The sequence below is a fragment of the Atractosteus spatula genome, assembly GCF_055471065.1.
Source record: "Atractosteus spatula isolate fAtrSpa1 chromosome 10 unlocalized genomic scaffold, fAtrSpa1.hap1 SUPER_10_unloc_5, whole genome shotgun sequence".
NCBI classification, from domain to species: Eukaryota; Metazoa; Chordata; class Actinopteri; order Semionotiformes; family Lepisosteidae; genus Atractosteus; species Atractosteus spatula.
This window is the reverse complement of record NW_028296625.1, coordinates 620,061-634,981: the sequence shown is the minus strand read 5'-3', so window position 1 is coordinate 634,981 and position 14,921 is coordinate 620,061. Positions and strand designations below refer to the sequence as shown.

Genomic DNA, 14,921 nt, shown 5'->3' with positions numbered 1-14,921 from the left:
GTCTCATTCCTGATTCAGCTCATGCTCCATAGGAGAGAATAGATTCCTCCTGTTTCTCGTACAACCATATCAGAACAGAAGCCCGTGTCACCCAGCTCTGATTCAAGATTGAGTCGCATCTTCATCATTTTGTTTTTGTTTCTGATCATTATTTTCTTTAGTTATGATCAATATTGAACTTTTTCTAAATAAAACAAAAATAATCAAACATGCAGGTAGATTTTTTTAAAAGTATTAGGAGTTGACAGGGCGCTCCTTCGGAATAGTCGTCAGAAAATGTGAGAAAAGGAAAGTTACGTAAACTCTCACACACAGCATTAAAGATTGGAATCTGATCATAAAAAACTAGCTGTCTCCCCGTCGGTAATCAAACCCCAGTTTCCCGCGTGACAGGCAGGGACACAAACAACTTTACTAACTAGGAGCACTTGCTAGCTATTAGGAGGCATTTACTCTTAAGTATGTAACTGTTTTGGGTTTCGACTTTAATTTTCCCAATACCAGTTTTTTACAAAAGTAAAGGCACACGGCACATGTGTGGCACATCACGTCCGAGTTTAGTGACAACTACCTCAGAGATTGTAAGCTGGGTAGATTCAGATCACTTTTTTTTAAAGGTTCAAGCAAACCCGAATACCTTTGCAAGAGACATTTCAGAATCCCAGTCAAATCCAGTACGATTGCTGGATCCTTCGAATTCGACTGAACTATAGCACAGATCTGCAGTCCACGATTAGAATACTGTAGCTGTGTTGTATAAGCTATACCACCCAAAATAGTTCTAAAACAGGAGATGCATCCTCGTTTAGGAATGTGGTATAAAGTGAAATGGTCTGGGAAGAGTCCTACGTTTGAACAGTTCAAAATAGACATAAAGGGGTATTTACGGACTCTTTCGAAATGTAAGAACAAGCTGTGCGGACCTTATCTTTATTTACCTTGTGTAATCGTTTTTCATAAAGTGTAATTGTATTATAGCACGTGCCCCTGATGATTTTCTTGATACGTTATATGTGCTCTTGTTTGTATTGTATGTAGTTTTGTTGTTCAAATAAAACGTAAAAGACACAACTTTCCGGATGCGGCTGCTGTAAAAATAAAATGACATCAAGGGTGCTGTACGCAGAGGTCTGAAACCTGCTCCACAGAAGATCTTTATCCAGAGGTGTTAAAGAAGTCGAGATCTCGCCATGAGAGGGGAAGCATCTCAGAAAAAGCAGGTGCAGTCGGTTCCACGGTCATAACGCCACTAAGTCGGGCGACAAGAGCAAAACCCACCCGACCTCCTCCGAGCAAGTAATGAGACAAAGAGACAGCACACAGCGGGTAGCGTGGCCGAGCGGTCTAAGGCGCTGGGTTAAGGCTCCAGTGTCTTTGGGGGCGTGGGTTCGAATCCCACCGCTGCCAGGTGCTTCTGTCGCGACCCCCTTTCAGCTGACTTCAGACGAAAGGGAGGGAACTGCTTTTTGGCAGTCTCTCGAGAAACTAAGCAAAGTGTTTAAAGATACTTTCTCAGCTTGACATCAAGGCACAAAACAAAAACCTTCTTGCGTCCTCTCAACCCAAAAGCGCTTTGCCACTTTTTGCGTTATGCAGGGAACGACGTCTGCCCAGATCACTTTTGTGTCAATGCAAATCGTAGTGTGCCCTCCATTTTAATGTTGGCTGTGCTTGCGTGCCGCTTCTGTCTGTGAAACTTGAATGTTCTGCTTCTTCACACCGAATCGTTGGCGGGGGTTGAGCTTGTTAAATCTTTGCGCATAGCGCTCCTTTGGAAGTACATTGTCCAAGTTCAAAAGCGATCGTGGGATTTACTTCATGCGTTCAAAAAGCATGCCTCGCACGACAGATTTAAATGGGGAATGGAGCCTGCTTCTTGCTGGTTTTCCTGTGGTTGCAGTTACAAAGTTGATCGTGCTTTCACATTCTGTTAACAGTATTCACTGGCTGAACTTTATCAGTTGGTTCGTAAAGGAATCTCTGCTTCGGTTCCAGAAAAGTCATCTGTAGTGTGTTTTTTTCCGTGCCCATGGCAGTCTTTTAAAGCTGGTAGTAATGGCGGCTGTAATGTTTCATAGCCGTTCAGGGACGCCAAATATGTAATCATAGCCGGCCAAAATGTAAATGTAGTGGCTCTCTGAAGGCACCAGTTCTGTAGGGTTTGGGCATTTACTGAGACAATTATTAATTGTAGCAGTAAATCACAAAGTTGATTCTTTTGATGGCTTTAGAATCCAACCATGCGACATAACTCAGACAACGCACACACACAGGTACTAATACACGAGGATACATTTATTAATACATAGAATATGCATATAAACCTAACAGATCTTATCGAGAGGGTTATCAGAATACAAAAGATATATATTCAATCAGTTACGAAGTGTTACAAATATCAAGAGGACATACGTTCAGTATATCATTCATTTAGACCGTTTCGTAAATGAACTTGGTTATAACTTCTACATTAGATACTCAAAACAAGTACATAACTCTTAGGAATTAAATTGATATCAACTGGTTGGGATAACAATTGAATTCTCGAGCTGTAATGCATTGAAGTTGAATACTCATCCAATCTCTGGGGATTCAGATCTCCTGCGGGCACAAAGAAACAGTTGCAGGCTGTTGCTGTCCAATCCGCGCTCTCTGGCTGTGTGCCAGGCTGTGCTGTGCGGCTTGCGACGGTGCGCTGCTGATGCTCACTGACCGGCTAGTTAGTGTTGGCTTTAACTAGCAAAGTTTGTGCACAGGAGAAAAGATGACTGTGGGTCCCAGCAGGTCAGGAAGAGGACCGGTTCGTTCCTGATGAAGCGCTAGTTCTGAATAATGATTCAGCTGTCCACAGTTCCGACCTGTTCACGAGGCCTGCTGCTGTTGCTAACCTCGGGTGGATCCTTTGGTTACTCTCTGGCAACCTCCGCTCTAGACTCTTAGAACAAAGGAAAGTTCTGGCCCTCGGACACACTGGCCGTTCCGTGGTTGTCCGGGCTGAGTCTCAGGATGGTCAGGAGGCGCGCTGCGAGAATATCCTGCCATTGGGAGCCTTCTGCTCCTGGGCCGTCCTGCCCTGGAATTCTCCTTTGAATTCCCTTTAGAACAGTCCACAGAATCCTCTCCAGAATCTTACTGAATCTCTCAGGCTCTCATTGAATCTGAATCTCCCCTTCTTTCAGGCTCTCTGTGTTGCCTGTTTTTACCTGGAGGAACTTCAGCTCATTGATTGGCTGAAAGTTCCATGGGCATCAGAGTCCCACGTGGGTTACTCGGCCCTACCAGTCCCTGATTGGTTGATCAAGGTGAGATATGAGTCACTTAGTCCTGACACTTAGTAATGCAGTCCAGATGTCCAACTGGCCCTCCCTAGACAGATAGGCGCCAATGGATGACCATTGATCATGATTGCCAGACTTAGCTAAGCGCATCCCACTTTGGGAGCTGTCCTAGGAAACCTTAAATCACCCTGCACTAATGGTCTCTCTGTGGCTGCACCACAGAGATGAACAGAGAAATGGGGCCTCATTTGGGAAGCTCAGAAACACTTAATTCTGCCTTATTATTAAGCCTCGCCGCTACACGGCGAAGTTAATTTTTTATCCTCTTTAAAAGAATAAGGACGGGCTGGGGCAAGCTGCATTTACCACTCTTTCAGCTAACCGCCGAACTCGCGAACTGATTACACTGCAGAGCCAAAGGCGCCTCGCTTTTCTCCATTCTCTGGGTTAGGTTGAAAAAAAAACACTGCTGGTATTAGCTGGCCTGCTGGGAGTACCTCTTCTTCACTGATAAGCAAGATTTGTGTTTCATCTTTCGCAAGCTGTATAGATTTCTTTCAAAACAAGTTGTTCCAGAAAGGAAACGAACACTTGCATTCACCTGAATTAAAAGGCATGGGATTTGCCCGTAAAAATAAATTCTGTACAGTAAGACAGGAAGAAAGGCACCGCTGGGAATCGGACCCAGGATCTCCTGTTTACTAGACAGGTGCTTTAGCCAACTAAACCACGGCGCCGGCAAAGTGCCGTCCTTTGACAGCCACTTGGACACGTCTCAACTGCTCTGAGACATCTGCGTTCGGTGTGCACCGAGCCTGCTCGCCTTGCAAGTTGCCTCATTTACATGCGATAGCTCCACCACTAAGAGAAAGGATGAGAAATGGCTTTTATCTGGCACTTTTCATGTCAGAGGATCTCAATCTGCTTTCCGTGTACAAGAGGATGTCCAACTCATGTAGCTAAAGACGTAGACGACAGTGCTCCACTGAAATCTTGATCTCACAACCCTCGGCATGACTCCGCTGTGTTCTGCTTTAGACAAAGGGGGGAAAAGACTTCTTTCATCACATGTTTTGCACTGTTTACGGTGTTTGCAGTGCTCTTTCTTAAATGAAAACCAGGAATCGGCACCATATGAGGTGTGACTAGATAATATTGGAACAAGTAGCCTCGCCATTCCATGCGTGACGTGAGCAAAGTGTAATTCCTGTCTTTATAGTGTGCTTGTTAGAGACTTAGCTGGCACCCAGAGCGCTTTAAATCCGGGAGTCAGCAGCCCAAGACAAGAGAGCTTCCTTCGTCTATGTTTTTTGCGTGAAGGGGGGAAACCATGCGTGTGCTGCAAACGATCTTAGTATCGAAGTGCCGTCCCACATAACCGATCCGAACAATCTGCTTTACAGAGGAGCACTGCCGGAGCTTATCGTTGGCAAACTGAAGACCAGGCCGACCTCTTCTGTGACTCTTGAACACTGAATCTCAAGGTTGTGAATTCAAGCTCCACGCTGGCGAGAAATTCCATAGGTAATGATCACATTTTCTTGCATGCTAATCAAAAGAAATATTAAGAAACTTTTCCCGATACCAGTTTTTTACAAAAGTAAAGGCACACGGCACATGTATTTAGTAACAACTACCTCAGAGATTGTAAGCTGGGTAGTTTCGGATCAGATCACTTTTTTTATCAAAGGTTCAAGCAAACCCGTGTAGCGGCAATGCTTGTTAATAAGACAGAATTAAGTGTTGCGGTGCTTTCCCAAATGAGGCCTCATCTCTCTGTTCATCTCTGTGGTGCAGCCACAGAGAAGCTATTCATGCAGGCTGATTTAAAGATGTTTTCTTTTGATAAGGGACAGCTCCCAAATGGGGATGCACTTAGCTAAGCCTGGCTATCATGATCAATGGTCAACCATTGGCGCCTATCTGTCTAGGGAGTGCCAGAAGGACATCTGGACTGCATTCCTAAGTGTCAGGAGTAAGTGACTCACATCTCACCTTGATCAACCAATCAGGGACTGGTAGGGCCGAGTAACCCACGTGGGACTCTGATGCCCATGGAACTTTCAGCCAATGAATGAGCTGAAGTTCCTCCAGGTAAAAACAGGCAACACAGAGGGCCTGCGAGAATTCTGTGAACTTTTTCGGACAATTCAAAGGAGAATTCCAGGGCAGGACGGCCCAGGAGCAGAAGGCTCCCAAGGGAAGGACATTCTCGCAGCGCGCCTCCTGACCATCCTGAGACTCAGCCCGGACAACCACGGAACGGCCAGTGTGTCTGAGTGCCAGAACTTTCCTTTGTTCTAAGAGTCTAGAGCGGAGGTTGCCAGAGAGTAACCAGAGGATCCACCCGAGGTTAGCATCAGCAGTAAGCCACGTGAACAGGTCGGAACTGTGGACAGCTGAATCATTATTCAGAACTAGCGCTTCATCAGGAACGAACCGGTCCTCTTCCTGACTTGCTGGGACCCACAGTCATCTTTTCTCCTGTGCACAAACTTTGCTAGTTAAAGCCAACACTAACTAGCCGGTCAGTGAGCGTCAGCAGCGCACCGTCGCAAGCCGCACAGCACAGCCTGGTACGGAGCCAGAGAGCCCGCAGGAGATCTGAATCCCCAGAGATTGGATGAGTATTCAACTTCAATGCATTACAGCTCGAGAATTCAATTGTTATCCCAACCAATTGATATCAATTTAATTCCTAAGAGTTATGTACTTGTTTTGAGCATCCAATGTAGAAGTTATAACCAAGTGCATTTACGAAACGGTCTAAATGAATGATATACTGAACGTATGTCCTCTTGATATATGTAACTCTTCGTAACTGACTGAATATATATCTTTTGTATTCTGATAACCCTCTCGATAAGATCTGTTAGTTTTACATGCATATTCTATGTATTAATAAATGTATCCTCGTGTATTAGTACCTGTGTGTGTGTTGTTTGAGTTATATCGCATGGTTGGATTCTAAGGCCATTAAAAGAATCAATTATGTGATTTACTGCTACAATTAATAATTGTCCCAGTAAATGCCCAAACCCTACAGAACTGGTGCCTCGTGAGAGCACACTACAGTACTCTGCGTGAGAGATTGTGTGATTGTGTCCTGTGAGTGTGCTTGTGTTATAGTACTCTGTGTGTGAGGTGGTACCCTGTGTGTGTGATTGTGTCCTGTGTGTGAGATTGTGTGATTGTGTCCTGTGGGTGTGCTTGTGTTATAGTACTCTGTGTATGACATGGTACCCTGTGTGTGTGATTGTGTCCTGTGTGAGATTGTGTGACTTGAGTCTTGTGTGTGTGAGGTTGTATGATTGTCCTGTCAGTGTGTGTAATAGTACCCTGTGTGTGTGATGGTGTTATAGTACTCTGTGTGTGATTGTGTCCTGTGTGTTGAGATTGTGTGATTGTGTTGTGTGTGCATGACATTGTGCCTTGTGTGTGTGAGATTGTGTGACTGAGTCTTATGTGTGTGAGGTTGTATGATTGCGCCCTGTGTGTGTTTGTTTGATTGTGCCCTGTATGAGAGACTGTGCCCTGCCTATGTGCATGTGTAAGAGTATTAAATGTGCATGTAACAGTACCCTGTGTGTGCATGTGTCTGTGTGATTGTGCTATGTGTGTGTGTTTATTAGATTGTGCCCTCTGTGTGTGATTGTGCCTTGTGTGCGCCTATTCCCTGTGTGCATGTGTCTGGAATTGTGCTGTCTGTCTGTGTTTGGATTGTGTCCTGTGAGTGCTTGTGGGATTGTGCCCTGTCTGTGTGTGTGATTCTATACAATGTCTATAGATATGTCTGTTTGTAATATTTAATATGCACTCTGTGTACATGTGTGATCCTATTACAGTGTTTGTAGGTGTTCATGAGTGCATATACATGTGTGTGATTGCAATGTATCCTGTGTGTGTGTGTCTGTGTGTGAAGTGTAATGGGGAGAGATGGGTTAAAGGTCACTGTGACTCTGGGCTCATGAAGACAGTAACTGGCTCAGTTAAGTCCCTGAAAGCCCCAGTCCTTCAGCACTCTAGTGTCTTCAGTCAGGGGTTAAAGGTCACTGTGAGTCTGGACTCATGAAGACAGTAACTGGCTCAGTTCAGTCCCTGAAAGCCCCAGTCCTTCAGAACTCTAGTGTCTTCAGTCAGGGGTTAAAGGTCACTGTGACTCTGGGCTCAGGAAGACAGTAACTGGCTCAGTTCAGCCCCTGAGAACCCCAGTCCCCAGTGAGAGTGAGATAAGAATTATTGATTCCCTGAGGAGAGGGATTCACATCAGAAAAATAATGCTACTGACAGGATAAAGGTCCTCTTGATATGAGCTTGTATTATCAGTCCACCTGGAGTCCTGATTTCTGTATCTGAGCTCTATTAACACAAACCACAGCAGGTGTGTTACGGGAGCCAGATTGGTCTCCCATGTAGAGGTCAGTTACACCTGACGGTTTTTCTGGAGAAAACACTAGACGGACTTCAGGGAAAGACACACTAGGTTTATTTGTGAGGACAGTTTGTGATCCAGTTCACAGGGGAACAGCCAAAGGCAACCGAGCCCAGGCAGATCCAGGTTGGTAGTCAGGGAACAGTCCGTAATCCATAACAAGGTAATCCATCCGAGACGAGCACATGATAAAACCCCCAGAAGAGGGAAAACAAGACGAGGAACAGTCACAGAACAGGAACAGGACTGGAATCGCTGGGTCCCGTGCTCAGAGGACAGGACATCTGGGGATAAGGCCTATGCCCTCAGGCTCCTCCAGGTGGTGTCCCACCTGGAGTCCTGATCCCTGAGCTCCACTAACACACAACAGCTACCACTCTCCTCCCTCATGCCCCAACCTGTGGCTATTTCATCACTTACTTTTAGTGTCTAGGATCAGAATTAAAAACAGCAGCTGCAGGAGAAGCACCTTCAGTCTCTGATTCTCTCAAAGGACACAAGACTGTCTCTCCTTCACAGTGCTGGGCACTAGAATAGAGGACTGACCCTCCTCAACTACTGCTGGGCACAGAGCACTGACCTTCCTCAACTACTGCTGGACACAGAGCACTGACCCTCCCCCAACTACTGCTGGACACAGTGCACTGACCCTCCCCAGCTACTGCTTGGCACAGAGCACTGACCCTCCCCAGCAACTGCTTGGCACAGAGCACTGACCCTCCCCAACTACTGCTGGACACAGAGCACTGACCCTCCCCCAACTGCAGCTGGACACAGAGCACTGACCCTCCCCAACTACTGCTGGACACAGAGCACTGACTCTCCCCAGCTACTGCTTGGCACAGAGCACTGACCCTCCCCAACTACTGCCGGGCACAGAGCACTGACCTTCCTCAACTACTGCTGGACACAGAGCACTGACCCTCCCCCAACTACTGATGGACACAGAGCACTGACCCTCTCCAACTACTGCTGGACACAGTGCACTGACCCTCCCCAGCTACTGCTTGGCACAGAGCACTGAGCCTCCCCAGCAACTGCTTGACACAGAGCACTGACCCTCCCCAACTACTGCTGGACACAGAGCACTGACCCTCCCCAACTACTGCTGGGCACAGAGCACTGACCTTCCTCAACTACTGCTGGACACAGAGCACTGACCCTCCCCCAACTACTGCTGAACACAGAGCACTGACCCTCCCCAACTACTGCTGGGCACAGAGCACTGACCTTCCTCAACTACTGCTGGACACAGAGCACTGACCCTCCCCCAACTGCAGCTGGACACAGAGCACTGACCCTCCCCCAACTACTGCTGAACACAGAGCACTGACCCTCCCCAACTACTGCTGGACACAGAGCACTGACCCTCCTAACTACTGCTGGACACAGAGCACTGACCCTCCCCAACTACTGCTGGACACAGAGCACTGACCCTCCCCAACTACTGCTGAACACAGAGCACTGACCCTCCCCAACTACTGCTGGACACAGAAGACGGACCCTCTCCAGCTACTACTGGACACAGAGCACTGACCCTCCTAACTACTGCTGGACACAGAGCACTGACCTTCTCCAGCTACTACTGGACACAGAGCACTGGCCCTCCTAACTGCTGCTGGACACAGAGCACTGACCTTCTCCAGCTACTACTGGACACAGAGCACTGACCCTCCTAACTACTGCTGGACACAGAGCACTGACCTTCTCCAGCTACTACTGGACTCAGAGCACTGACCCTCCTAACTACTGCTGGACACAGATCACTGACCCTCCCCAACTACTGCTGGACACAGAGCACTGACCTTCTCCAGCTACTACTGGACACAGAGGACTGACCTTCTCCAGCTACTATTGGACACTGACCCATAGGACTGGGCCTTCACTTTCTATAGGCCTGGCTGCCACACAGTTCTGCAGAAAGACTCACCCCACTCACAGTGGGATTGCAGGTGCTCTGTGATCTAGAGCTCAGACTGCAAGCTTGCTGGAGCTCCCACCCACAGGCACGGTAGGGCTGTCATGAAAGAATGACTCTGGAGGGGCCCCAGAGAGAGAGACAGGGCCCCCCGCACCTCGTGCTCCAGTCACACTCCAACCCGCTCCTGCCTGGAAGATCGGGGCAGGCTTTATAGCTGGAGCCATGGGGGTGATCCCGGTGAAGAGCCTTTTCACTTCATTGAGCCCAAGTCTCCGATTTTTCAATCCATTAGGTACTAGATCAGATATATAAGATCATTTATTGGCCATGAGACACACAGACAGGGAGAGAAGCTGGGGGTCAGAGCGCAGGGTCAGCCATTTACACGGCGCCCCTGGAGCAGTTGGGGTTAAGGGCCTTGCTCAGGGTCCCAACGGAGTAGGATTCCTCTGCCGGCTGTGGGATTCCAACCGGCAACCTTCCAGACACAGGCGCAGATCCTGAGCCACAGAGCCAGCGCTCTGTCTGATGCCCAGTGGGGCCAGATGGGCTAAATGGCTCCCTGGTGTCTGCAAGCTGTCTGATTGTCTTACTCTCGTGATTGAGGCCAGTCTGGTGTCTCCCTCACTGACCAGCTGGCCCAGTTTCTTACTCAGTTGTAAAGTGTTTCCTGTGGGGCTGTAGAAGAGTGGGAGTACAGGAGTATTGCAGTATTGGAGAGCAGGAGTATGGCAGTATTGAAGTATAGAGTGTGGGAGAACAGAAGCATGAGATTATAGGAACATGGGATTATAGGAGTATGGGAATACTGGAGTCTAGGATTCAAAGAGAATAGGAATGTTAGAGTACAGGAGCAAAGGTGTCTGGGACAATGATGAGGTTAATTAGAGTAAAAAGTAAACCCACAGAAGCTCAGCAGGTGTGAGCCTGGTCAGTACCTGGATAGGAGACCTCCTGGGAAAAACTAAGGTTGCTGCTGGAAGAGGTGTTAGTGGGACGAGCAGGGGGCGCTCACCCTGCGGTCTATGTGGGTCCTAATGCCCCAGTACAGTGACGGGGACACTATACTGTAAACAGGCGCCATCCTTCGGATGAGACATAAAAGGATGAGAGGTCCTGACTCTCTGTGGTCATTAAAAGTCCCAGGCTGTTTCTTGAAAAGAGTAGGGGTGTTACCCCGGCATCCTGGCCAAATTTCCCATTGACTCTTACCAGTCATGGCCTCCTAACAATCCCCCTCTATGAATGGGCTTCATTACTCTGCTCTCCTCCCCACTGATAGCTGATGTGTTGAGAGTGTACTGGCGCACTATGGCTGCTGTCTTATCATCCAGGTGGGGCTGCACACTGGTGGTGGAGGAGAGTCCCCATTACCTGTAAAGCACTTTGAGTGTCCAGAAAAACCCTATATAAATGCAAGCAATTATGAATTATTATTAATTCTAAAGAATTATAGGAGTATAGAAGTAATGGAGAATTGGAGGACAGGAATATGGGAGTATAGGTGTAGGGGAGTGTGGAAGTAAACAATTATAGGAGTTTGGGAATATAGGAGTACTGGAGAATGAGAGTATGGGATTAAAGCAGTATGGGAGTCTGATAGTATGGGAATTCAGGAGTATGAGAGTATAGGCACATGGGAGTGTGCCTATACTCTCATATTCCTCTTATATTGTAGGAATATGAGAGTATTGGAGTCTGAGAGTATCAGAGTATGGCATTTCCAGAGTATAGGAGTATACTCAACAGCTTTCTTCTCGGCCTCCCCATGATCACAGCCTGGGTCCCTTCACACTGTGAAGGTATGGAATTTAAAATTGATACATTTCTCTTTAATCAGAAAAATCCCAACAGAGACTGGAAGCCAAAGCACAGTAAATATCTTTGGAGCAGCGATCAGACGTGGTCGACGTGCGCTGGAGAAGCACAGACCTTTGTGCAGTTTCTGCTGCTTATTGCTATTGTTAACATTTACAAGTTCATCGCTATTTCAATGATGATCAAATCGCTCCTCTAACCGAACATCTAGTTGAAGGTGGAGTGCGGGGTTTGTGAACAACTCGTACAACACAGGCGTGATCAAGAAGAATTCCCCTCTCCAGCCCTCTGGTGTGGCCTCACTGCCAGCTGGGGGAGTGAGTTCGTTAGTGACTGGGCTCGTTTCCGTCCTTAAACCTGAAACCACACGTCTGATCATCTTGCACAAGCCGCTCTGCAGCAGCCCCTTCTCTTCATAAATCAGAAATGGGAAGACTGGGGGTGGTGGTGGTGCTGAACGTCTTCCCCACAGAGCTGGGGTTGTGGACTCAGGTTCTGGGGTGCTGTGTGTGTGGAGGTCTTCTTGTGTTTGCTTGAGTTATCTCCTGGAGTTCCACTTTCCTCCAGCAGCCCAGAGATATCCCGGGAGACTACGTGACTTCTGAGCAAACTGGCCCCCTGTTCTCGTGTCTGTGTCTGTGTGCTGCCCCGTGATGGACTGGACTCTCCTCGAGGCTGGACCCTGCCCTGAGCCCACTGCCTGATGGGATAGGCTCTGCCCTCCCGCAACCCTGAAGCAGATGCCGAGGTTAGAGAGTAGATGGATGGATAATTCCCATTATTTCTGGAATCCTGACACTAAAGACACTCTCCCCAAATTTGCTGATGTACTTGTAGAGTAGGGAGATTGATTTCCATTATCTTTTGGGCAGCCAATTCATACAAGAAGGGAGATCATTAGTATTGTCAGTATGAAAGGTATCATCAGTGTTAGTATCAGTAGTATCAGTTTCAGTATTATTTTCTCTATTAGTGTTAATATCATTATTAGTATCATCATTAGTACTAATTTCAGTATCATTATTAATATCAGTATTTGTGTCAAGATTAGTATTAGTATTGTCATCCATCTATATTTCTATAGTGTTACCAGCTGTAGATTCTTGCATCTATAGTGAAATCCTATACCAACACCTTTACCCTTAATGAGCAACAATATTATTTATTGGTGTTTCAGTATTATCATTGGGATTGTTAGTATCAACAGCAGTAGCGATATTTAAAAGAAGTGCATCCTGACTCATGATTTCACAAATTTAAGATTTTGTTATTCTTGGAAGTTGCAAGAGGTTTGCACAAGCTGTGCTGAAGAAACCAAGCCGTTATTAACCCCGAATCATGTGGTGTTTCGCAAGGGTGCGAGCCTGCTAACGGCCCGCGGTTGAGAAAGAAGACCTCAGCCCTGATTCAGCAGGATTCCTCTCCACCTGCTTCTCGCTGTGTTTCCTATAGCTGTTGATTCACAGAGACTGAATTCCTGGATGGGCAGCTAGAGCTGAAGACTACAAGCCAGGACTACAAATACCAGGAAGCTGTGTGACACCAGAGGGCCAACTGACAGTTTCACGGGGTTCCATTGGCCCTAGAGCTTGTTTCTACAGTACAGTACACAGGGCTTGGCAAAGACAGTTCTAGTGCCTTTGTTTGGAGATTGGAATTTGGGATACATTGAAGGAAGTAAGTTGAAAGGGAAGGGACTTTTGGGGGCTTAAAAAGAATTCTGTAGGTGAGGTTTTGTAGTTCAAGGGTCAGAGAATAATATGTTCTTTAAGAAAGTAAAGAGGTTCAAGTTAATTGTTTGAACATGGAATAAAACCACAGTTACTTACTTTACATCTAGTGTGTAAGAACTTTACTGTAGTGACAAGAGGTCATTAAAACCAGAAACTCTCTTGAACGTCTGCATTGCTTGGATGCTCTTCCACTTTGAGGACTTTTGGGAGTTCCAGCAGTGAACCAGAAATGACTAAAGTTTCAGAAAACTTCTGGGAGCTCCAGTGTCTTTAAACCAGAAAGGATTAAAGACAGTTTGAGTCTCAGATGGTCGTTCATGAAACAACAGGAACACAGAGGAGCATCTTCCCTGTTAATCTCTGCATTCACACCTTCTCCAGGGGCTTTCATACTCCCAGTAAAGCCTCAGTCTGTCTCGTGTGTCAGCACAGACACCGTTCTGAGGGGTGAGAGAATTTCAAACCTGACCTGACTTGACCTATTTTCATTTCTGATCTGGGCTGATTGTCTTTTCAGAATTCCTGAAAGAGGAGGTTCACCTAATCAGAAATAGCCACTGTGCCACGTGTGGAAGCGTTCTATAGTTCTGAAGCACATGCCATGGTCACTCATACCCTTTCATGATAATACCACAGGGGGAGCCCTCTGGTCACAGTTTGAACTGCTCTTCCCCAACGTTTCCTCTGCTGTCCTCTGGCTTGTGTCTTACTGTTTATTATGAAGAATTCAGCTGTGTTGATCAGTGTGGGACACTCCCTTCAGACTAAAGAGACTCAGTTCCTCCAGCCTGTCAGTGTGGGACCATCCCTTCACACTAAAGATGCTCAGTTCCTTCAGCCTGTTAGTGTGGGACACTCCCTTTAGACTAAAGAGACTCTGTTCCTTCAGCCTGTCAGTGTGGGACACTCCCTTCAGACTGAAGAGACTCAGTTCCTCCAGCCTCTCAGTGTGGGACACTCCCTTCAGACTAAAGAGACTCAGTTCCTTCAGCCTGTCACTGTGGGACACTCCCTTCAGACTGAAGAGACTCAGTTCCTCCAGCCTCTCAGTGTGGGACACTTCCTTCAGACTGAAGAGACTCTGTTCCTTCAGCCTGTCAGTGTGGGACACTCCCTTCAGACTGAAGAGACTCAGTTCCTCCAGCATCTCAGTGTGGGAAATTCCCTTCAGACTAAAGAGACTCAGTTCCTTCAGCCTGTCACTGTGGGACACTCCCTTTAGACTAAAGAGACTCTGTTCCTTCAGCCTGTCAGTGGGGGACACTCCCTTCAGACTGAAGAGACAGTTCCTTCAGCCTGTCACTGTGGGACACTCCCTTCAGACTAAAGAGACTCAGTTCCTTCAGCCTGTCAGTGGGGGACACTCCCTTCAGACTAAAAAGACTCAGTTCCTCCAGCCTGTCAGTGTGGGACCCTCCCTTCAGACTAAAGAGACTCAGTTCCTACAGCCTGTCAGTGTGGGACACTCCCTTCAGACTTAAGAGACTCAGTTCCTTCAGCTTGTCACTGTGGGACACTCCCTTCAGACTGAAGAGACTCAGTTCCTCCAGCCTGTCAGTGTGGGACACTCCCTTCAGACTGAAGAGACTCAGTTCCTCCAGCATCTCAGTGTGGGAAATTCCCTTCAGACTAAAGAGACTCAGTTCCTTCAGCCTGTCACTGTGGGACACTCCCTTTAGACTAAAGAGACTCTGTTCCTTCAGCCTGTCAGTGTGGGACACTCCCTTCAGACTGAAGAG

At 47.2% G+C, this 14,921-nt stretch overlaps 1 non-coding gene across 1 annotated transcript; it reads left to right on the top strand.

The window, feature by feature from the left end:
• Positions 1–1,325: 1,325 nt before the first annotated feature.
• Positions 1,326–1,407, top strand: trnal-aag (transfer RNA leucine (anticodon AAG)). Its single transcript has one exon. It is a non-coding gene; the product is annotated as a tRNA-Leu (tRNA).
• Positions 1,408–14,921: the final 13,514 nt, after the last annotated feature.